The following is a 9761-nucleotide window of genomic DNA, read 5'->3' as shown; positions in this document are numbered from 1 at the left end:
TGTAATCCAGCACCATTTTTTCTTACAGGTATTAGTTGTTTTGGCAGCTATGTAACTGCAATATTTCAATCACATAGCACAGAGGATAAACTAATGGGATTTTACATTCTTTCAATAAAGTGTTACGGCAACTGGAAGACCACAGTGAAACGGCAGTGGGGCAACTGTCTGTAGCTATATAAAAGAGATGGTGGGATGCACAATAGCTGTAATGATTGCCTACTTAGCATACACTAACATAATTCATCCTCACAACAACTTTGTCATATGATGAAGGCAAGTTAAATGATGTTGCAAACATTGCTCACTGAGAGATGGCACTGTAGTCCTCTAGTTGTGAGTGCCAGTAAGGACAAACTCTGTGTGTAGAAGCAGGGAAAAAAGCAACCTTTAACTGCCATCTTATCCTTTGTATTTGTCTATTTCAACTGAGAGCAGTGCCTTCTAACGGAACCAAGATAATTTCAGAATGGAATAAAACCAGCATGGATTCAAGTGAATACATAGAAGGTGAGTTGAGGTTTCTACGGCATAGAAGCATGTTAGAAAAAAAAGGTCCATTTCTGCCCCCCTTAGTCCCCCAAAGCATCCTTTATCTGCACCAGAAGGGCTTTCTATTGTAGTATCATGTAGTCTGTGATTATTTATTGAAGGAAAAAGCTGCAGAACACTCAATTCACGGTCTAAAATCAATGCATCAAGTATAGTGGTCAGACTATTTCTTGTCCTCCCCACCTGTTTGTAGTGGTAACGATAAAAAAACCTTGGCACTTCCAAAGCAATTAATGTCACTAATGTGCTATAAGAAAATTAATTAAGCTACCCCAGGAAAAGTGTCTCTGTGTCTTTTGCATCCCACATCTTTCCCTTTTGCTGTCAAGTTTTCTTGCAGATCTGAGAGACAGTTTGTATAAAAGAAGTCATGAGGGACTCTCTTATGTAGCAGGTACAACTTGGCAGGGAGGGTGAAAAAAAGTCTTTATGTTATTTTTTCCACTTATATTTTGGCCATTGACTGGACCAAAATAAGGTAAGCTAGGGACTAGTTTGGTGTGTGGCTGCCTCCACAGTGGTTTTCTGTGGGTGGCTTGTGGTTAAGCACAGCATTTAGAGTTGCAAATGCAGCCCCAGATGTGCCAGTACCTGACCCTTCCTGTCTGTGGCAGGAACCAGGTAGGCTTTTTTAATCTGTCCTAAATGACTCATTTATTGAGGATGTGTTCCTCCTATGTGGTTGAAGCTCCTCTAACATCCTGTTATCTTTCTGGAGTGGCATGTGAGGGAAGGAGGTGGCCTTGCTACATACAGCAAAGTTGCCTTTGCTAAACTTGAGCAGTTTCTGACCTTGAATTTGAAATAAGAATTTCTCACGATATCTAAAGGAAAGTGGTCAGCTGATAGCATCATCAGCATAGTTTGATTACATAAATTAGATTCTAATTGTCCACCTTGGTTTTCTAGCATCTACTTTAAAATTAAATCAAAGGTGAAATGAGATACCAAATGGAGTTCCAGCAGTAAGCAATAAATGGGGATGGATTTGAACGATGTAAATCTAACATGATGGAAAGAAGAAGCTAATACACAGAGAGCGAGCCAGGGATGGAAAAGAGATCCTGACTGGAGGAAGTGACACAAGTGAGCGGTTTGTGCCAAATCCTCAGATTAACTCTAACTAGAATTGGGAAATGACTGATTGCACAGAATTAAGGCCTAGAGCCACAGGCATAGTTAGATGTCTGACTCTGGTTGTAGTAAATGAGTTATATGCCTAAATACCTTTGAAAATCTGGTCCTTAAAATGCTTAAGTGTGTACAGCTGTTGTAAAATTTGTAAAACTCCCATAGTTACTAAAGAAGTAAACATATAGGATGTGACATACGTTGGCTTTGGCAAAACGTCTGCAGAACAGAAGCTGTGGCCAAGCTGGTCACAGCTGCCTTCTGATTACCCAGGGAAGGGTGGGGTGGTTTCTTTACTACTAAATGCTTAACAAGCAGGTTGACCTCCATGGCCCATACAGCTTTAACCCAGGTGAGAGAGCTGCTTTCTAAATGGACAGCTTTTCACCCAGGGTTTGCACTAAGGAGAGCAAGTTGAGCGTTTGTGTGAAGTGGATGTGTGGAAGGAGTAGGATGTGCTCACTAAGGAAGCTGTATTGATGAGGTGTTGTTAGTAGTGTGTCTGTTCTCAAATCATTGTGTGTGCTGTTCTGGCTTTCTAATGCTAACACATTTCAGAATATCTTTGCTTCTGTCGGCCTTGCTCTCTCTAAAACAGGCCTAGTAAGTACTTCATGATATCTGCATGTTCAGGATAGTGAATGTATACTGTGTTTGTTTCCTTTTTTAGAATTATTTTTTTCTTCATACTTGGTAGAAATCCTTTCTCTTTGTTTTAAATTCTTGAGCTAATGTGGACCTTGAAGTGTTATGAGGATTTGTTTAAATATTTGTACACTGCTTGCTTTGAAGATGTAGAATATTATATAAGTGCTAAGACTTAAATATGGTCTGTGAAGAAATTCCTGCTTGTTTAATTTTCTGAGGAAGCATGTTAGATAACCCTGAGTTCGTTATTTAAAGGTAAAATGAAAGCCACAGAAAACTCCTCCAAAGTATGAACAGTAGAGAAAACTTCTTAATGACTTTGTAGAAAATAATATGCCTCTGTTTGTTTTATGGATGTTTAAAAACCTTTGTGGCTCAATATGGATTAGTAGACTTATACAGAATATTCTGAGGGATTGTAACGGGAACGGCAGTCAAAACTCATAATTTGGCCTAGGACTATTTCTTGTGTAATTACTGATGCCAGGAATAATTGATACTTCATAGTTTTTTGTTGTTTTAAATTTTGATCCATGCATGCAAAACAAATGGAAGAAACAAACAAAACCTTTACTATGTGTACTACAGCCCAGAGGACTAGGAAAAACAGATGGGCAGGCCTTAGATGGAAAGGTTATAATTTTTCCTCTGAATGAAATACTGTTCTGTAGAACTCTATAGCATAGATATGAATGGATTAAGGAATTCTGCTAAATATATTGTCAAGGCTCCAGAAAAACATCACAATTTAATTCCAATTTTCTTCAAGGGGGAATAAAAGTATATAGATTTGCTGTTGTATTCTATGCAGCAGGCATAAAACCCATCCTGCAAATATCCTTTCATTAATAAATAATTATAATGGAAACTTAATAGTATATGTGCATAAGGATTGATGTGTTTCTAGTTTTAACTCATTAAACAGTGACCATTTCAAAGTCTGCCTGAAAAATAGTATTGATGACTTTTGCAGAATGTGCAATAAACATTTAAAATGTTTCCTCTGTTAGCTTCTTATGCAGACGTATTTCAGAAGGTTAAAAACTTTAAGTATGAAATGCCTTCTTCTGACTTGAGTGGCTTTTGTTTGTTTTCTCCCCCAAGAACTGAGACTATTTCAGATTAATCTGAAATGAGTTTTTGTGTTCCCTGAGCAAACTGCAAAATCAATTATTTGCATAGCCCTAGTCTTAATGTGTATCATCTGCTATTGTGTAGTCACAGGAAGACAGTGCTCCTCTGATGTGCTGTCACGTTTTCAAACAACCGAAGTGATAGCTTCTATCAGTTTGACTCTGTGATTTACTATGTCAACATAAAGATGGAAGCAAATCTATTTTCTATTTGTTTCAGCAAGAAGCTTTGTTTCACATAACAGTACCTTACTACACTTATCTGACATTGAATAATCCTTGTAACACATTTTGAGTAGGATGCTGTAAGGATGTTTTAAAAGAAAGGGTAAAATATGTTCTTAAAGGGACCGGCACATTTCACGCGAATGAAAGACCAATGAATAGTTGTTTAGGATTCTGTCTCCTTTTCCTTTACATTTCCTAAGAGATATTACAAACATATTTTGACAGAATGCCCACACATTGCTAAAAATGTGATGTCATACGGCAGAAGCTGTCAATAACAAGATGTATTTTCTATTTTGGAGAACTCATTAAATCATGAAATGCAATGAAAATCTACATTTTTGATTGAATGCAGGCCTAAGCATAATTTAAGCACTATTTTTTTTGCTGATTAGCTAGAGAAACAGATGTATCATTGAGAATGTGCTGGATTTGGAGAACTTGTAACTGAGATAAGGGTGTTGCTGTATGAAAACATCTAGCGATAGCTAGCACTGGGTAGAAAGCACTTTATTGGCTAGCAAAGCCAGGTATCAGAATAAGGAGAACTATATACAGCATGTATATATTTTGTAGTTGGTAAGCTAATCTTTGATCTTTATGATATGATGGATATTTTTCCTACAAATCAGGGGTTCAGACTCCCCCTTAGTTTCACTGCAAAATTTCAGTTTGAAGTTGTGACTCAACATAGATGATCTAACTTGCTGTGCTCTGCATCTGGTAGGTCCCCTTAAGAGGGACAGGAATCTTCAACTAATTTCAAGTTTCATTCACCAGGGTGTGTGAGGGACAGCAATGGGGGAAACAAAGAGATGGTATTCTTCCCAAAAAGCCTTCCCAGGGAAGATGACAAAAAGATAATTAGTTCCAAAGAACAATTGCAGTGAAGCAATTTACTCTTCTCCAAGGGATTACCTGTAAATACATTATGACCTGCTGCCACATCAGGACTGTGGGTGATGGTAGGTATAAAGTCTGAATGACACAATAGATTAACTTAAGGGAACTTTGAAATATGAAATGGAAAATGTATGGAGACACAAGGGGAGACCTCATCGCTCTCTACCACTACCTGAAAGGGGGTTGTGGTGAGGTGGGTGTTGGTCTCTTCTCCCAAGTAACTAGTGATAGGACGAGAGGAAGTGGCCTCAAGTTGTGCTGGGGAGGTTTAGATTGGATATTAGGAAAAATTTCTTCACTGAGAGAGTGGTCAAGCATTGGAACAGGCTTGTGGTGGAGCATTGGTATAGGGAGGTGGTGGAGTCACCATCGCTGGAAATATTAAAAAAACGTGTGGATGTGGCGCTTTGGGGCATGGTGGTGTTGGGTTAACAGGTGGACTTGATGATCTTGAAGGTCCTTTCCAACCTTAATGATTCTGTAGTATGAATGTCTCCTTAGTGTGAGGAGCCAGACTAGAGCATTACAAAGGTGTGGTACCTCCTTCCTGCTCATCTTGCATATGTTTGGCTAGTCACAGGTAATAGTTGTTGCCATGTTTTGTACCACCCCCAACTCTACAGAAAAGGCAGTCATCCTTCAGAAACGGAAGGATCCAATTTGAAGCATGACTCTGACTATTGAAGACTTGCTTATTTATTTTAAGCACATCTGTTTTTCTGTGGTTTATCTCCTAATAACTCGGAATACTCTAGTGGACAATACCAGCTGTTTCCAACTGTTAGAACAGAAGCAGGAAATTCAGACAGACAAGCCCATTCCATTATTTCATTCCAACAAGAAATAGTAGACTGGCTCTTGATCCATGTTCAAGGTGCTACTCATATTTGCTCTAGGATGCCTGATATCTATTTTTCCTTCTCCTCTTGAGACTGATTTCAAAGTAAGACAAGACAGGCCTAGGTGATCCTGCTGACCTCGGCGTGTCCCAGACAGTTTTTGCTTTATGGTCTTCTAGCTGTATAACATAACCTGGTCCATACCATTGAATGCCTATAATTCTTTTTTTTTTTTTAATAAAAATAAATTGGCTGGGCCACAGGTAATATAGGAATGTAAATGCAATGTCTGATTTAATTATTATAATTCCCTAGGTTTGTGGAACTATTTGAAAATATAAAAATACATAAAGTTTGGATAAATTGGGCTGAGTTCACATCTTCTGTGCTATCAGAATGCTGCACTTGAGACTAGTCAGAAGGAAAGGAGAGCAGCAAGGTTACAAAGGGTGAATTAGAAAGCTCTGACTCGGAAAAGTAATTCAGTCTTCTCACCTGGAGTGTCTCTGTTAAGTACAAGCTATGAATTGCACTGTTGTAGTTCTGAATGGTATTTAAGAACTGCAGTGAGCTGTTGTACCCAACCAAATACCATGAAGGGGAAGGGAGGTTAGTGTACGTGCTTGGGTGCCTCTTGAATTTGTCACTTTAAAAGTGTACATTCTCTGAATACTACTGCATGCATGCTCCTAAGCAAAAGTCTTCAGTGGGAATTGGAGGGCTTGATGCTAACAAGTTTATTCGCCAATGTTATTTTACGTTTCATTGCCCTTTGCTGAAATCTTGGCCAATCTAGTACTGTTCTTGTGCTCTGTTATTGCTAGAGTGCTGGTTGACTACAAATTCTGTTTATTATACTTTCAGGAAAGTTTCTTCTCTCATCCTTCCCAACACAAACAAATCTAAGTATTCACTATTAAAGTTCTTGCTTCATTAGATAAATAAGCCATTAGAGTCTGTGAAACAAATACTGTAAAATAATTTTGAAAGCTAATGTAAAGAAATGGAAACATGTTCACAACCACAGAAAAGCAGCTAATAATACAAGGACTTTATGTACTTACACTCACAGATGCACATGTGTATGCACACACTGGCATATATATGTACCCACATTGGGGGCTAATTATGTTGTACATCATTTAAAAAGCTTGGCTCTTTTGCATCCTGCTGTGCTTATGGGTTGCAATGTCCAAATAGGAATATCTGATGTGAAATTTGCCAATCCAAGGTGAAGAAAGCAACCCTTCTAGCTTGTCATGACATGTACCTAGTAACATTTCTGTTATGTGATTCTCATCTGTATTTCAAGTTTCAATATATTTTTTGATTTAAAAAAATAAAAGGTTTATAGCATCTTTTCTGTCATAGGTTTCTTGCTGTTTGCAGAACAACACTGGTTGCAGTGTTGTGTAAATGCAGATGTCAAGCTTTCAGAGCTTTGTTTAGTATATCTGCCATGTACTGTTGCACCACATAGCCATAGGAACCTGCTCAGCCTCTGGTCAGGGGTCCCCTGCACTGTGCGCCAAGTACTTCACAGCAGATCAAAAACCTATTATAAAGTCACTTAATTTGTATTTTACAATTATTTTCCTGGCTCCTTCCAGATGACAGATGGGATTTTAACTGTGATTGTATTAGTTTCTTTCTTGTTTTCTTAAATCCGTACACCAAACCTTTATTTTACATGATGCTGAGTCTTGTGAGGCAGATCATTGTCTTGGTCATATTGCTGTGATCCTGCTCTCAACTTAATAGTAAAATGTGTTCTGCTTATTTTCGAAAGCAGAGGAGGAGTCACCAGTGTTATTCAGCAGACCTGCTTGATAAGAGTCTACTAGAACTGAGAATAACTGACATTTAGGCCAGTATAATTTTTTTTTTCTTTGTAATTTACACTGTCCTAGTGGTTTAACAACCGTGCTAGTGTTTATCCTGACTTGGATGACTTTGCTTCCATCTCTTGCATGATGCTAGGAAAGCCTTTGTAGTTAATATATCACATTCCCTGATGCCTTTGCATCTAATTTACATCCAATTTTCTATCTGTCTGCTAAGGTCATGTCTTGGTCCTAATCTGAGCATTAAATATATTTTGCTGGCTTGCACTGTGTGCTCTTCTCTTACATGCAGAATGTCATCTATTGAATTATTGTGCTACTCCTTTATATGGCAGTCTTGCTCCCCTTATCACCTGGAGCTCAGATGACCCTGTAGTCAGAACACTTGGCATTATCACAGTTCTCTCCCTAATTCCCATGAGTGCTACCCTGCATTTAGGTTTCCCTCCTATTCTACGTTGTATTAGCTATCCATTTTTTCATCTTCATTTTTGTTCTGTCTATGGTTTGTTATATTTGGTAAATTACTTCTCTGCTGTATTTATGCTCTTCACTTGGGATGCGGGCTTTGAGCTTTGTTTATTTCTTGATTAAAAACTTTTGTGGTCTAAGGATTCAAAGAATTTTAAAGCAAAGCTAAACAGTCACTGTCCTGTACCCACAGCCTTTATTCTATGTTCCTGTCGTCCCCTTATACATGCATGCATGTGCACACTTTTTCCTTCACTAGCAGTAGTGCTCATGCAACCAGGTACTGGCTCCTGGAGTTGGTCTTGCTGAAAATTAATCCTGAAGAGGAAAGAATTTAGATTAGCTCAAGCTGTAACAGAGCCACAGTGTGACTGTCCCTGAAAAACCTGTAATGAAGTTGGTTCATCTTGTATGTATGGGAAAACAGTTTCATACAGTTTGCCAGTCTACTGTCTCTGTGACTGAAGAAAGCTATTTACAGTAAATACAACTTTTTGATAGCAAATTGATTTCTTTCAGATTTTTAAATCTTCCTGCTCTCCTGTTCAAATGTGCCAAGCTTGGTGCACGGTGCAGCTGCTTTCTTGTATCTTCTTTCTGCAGTTCTGTGCTTTTTACATTAACCTCTAAGGGCTTTCCAGCACCTCTTTTGTGACCACAGGCTTGGAACAGGACTCTAATCCATACCTGTTGTTCACCATTAAAAAAACAAATTCTCAGTTGCTGATTTTGCATTCATGCAGGAACAGTTCCCTTCTGACTCTTTTTGAAAACAGAGGACAGTTTGCACCTTTTCAGCCATGTCTTGCATAGTCAGTCACAAGTAACAGGCAACAGCACAGGTTTGGCATAGAAGACTGTTAAATAGCTGCTTTTCTTATGAGAGAGTTCTGCTCTAGCAGTGCTAACAGATTCATTTGTCCTTTACCTCACTAAAAATGCACATACTTATTGTGGAAGGGGTGGATCACATGACAATCTGGTGGGGCTTATTTTCTCAATGTGTAGATAATTTGTGCTTTTGGAATCAAATATTCCAATACTGACGCTGCAGCCTAAAACAAGAACTGAAACAGCCAATGTAAAACTGAGCTCTAAGAGATCTTTTTGTAATTTCATGACATGCAGAATAACGAGCCACTAAATTTAGTGTCCTGTGTTCCTAAAGTGTTTCAGAGCAGGTCCTGACTTTTGAATAGTCATATCACTATAGCATGTATAGCAACTTCCTCAGAAGTTCTTGGCATTTGCTTTCTCAGTGGAATTAATCATGATAGTGTTTGCTTGCATTTCAGCCACAATTAGGAAACTTTCTGACTAATCTTGGACTAGATGAATTTAGACTACTCCTGTAAGTAGATTCATGTTTTGTTTGAGTGTATTTTCCAGTGATTCTCACACGCTATTGAAAATTCTTGCATGGTTTTAGAAGCAAACTACAAATATGTGCTAAACACTTGAGAAAAATGCCTCCTGGAAATAGAAAATAAATTAATATAGAAAAGACTTTTAAGGTTTAAGTTTCTATCTGTGTCATGGTGAGATCTGGGTGTTAACAACCTTGTCTCCTGGTCTTCTCTTAGGTTCTTCCTCTCAGACTTGCAGAGTCTTGATCTAGTTTTGTTTTGCCTCTAAAGTTTCTTCACTATTTGTGTGAACTGTAGCATGCAAACAGTAAAGCAGAAATTGTTGGCTTTCGGAGATCCTTTCTTGCTTTACAGCTGAAATAATTTCCTTTGACAAGCCATCTCCCCTTGCTCTATTTCCAGCACTGACTTATTTACCTGAGAACATTAATATGAGATACTGCTTTTAGCTGGTTTGGAGAGGGGGAAGTGTGGGCAAAGGAGAGTGGGAGTTGGAGGAAGAATCCCACATTTCTCTCTGCAGCTATTCTCAAGGAGAGACAGAATAGTGTGATTAAACTCCAAAAGCTTCGCTCAAAGGAAAGCAGAGCTACTGACTGAAATATGTTCAAGGCTAAATTCTCCTACCCCTCCAGTGAACTTACT

This window comes from Phaethon aethereus, assembly GCF_964289735.1.
Source record: "Phaethon aethereus genome assembly, chromosome: 8".
Classification (NCBI taxonomy): Eukaryota; Metazoa; Chordata; class Aves; order Phaethontiformes; family Phaethontidae; genus Phaethon; species Phaethon aethereus.
Note: the sequence above shows the minus strand (reverse complement) of the source record.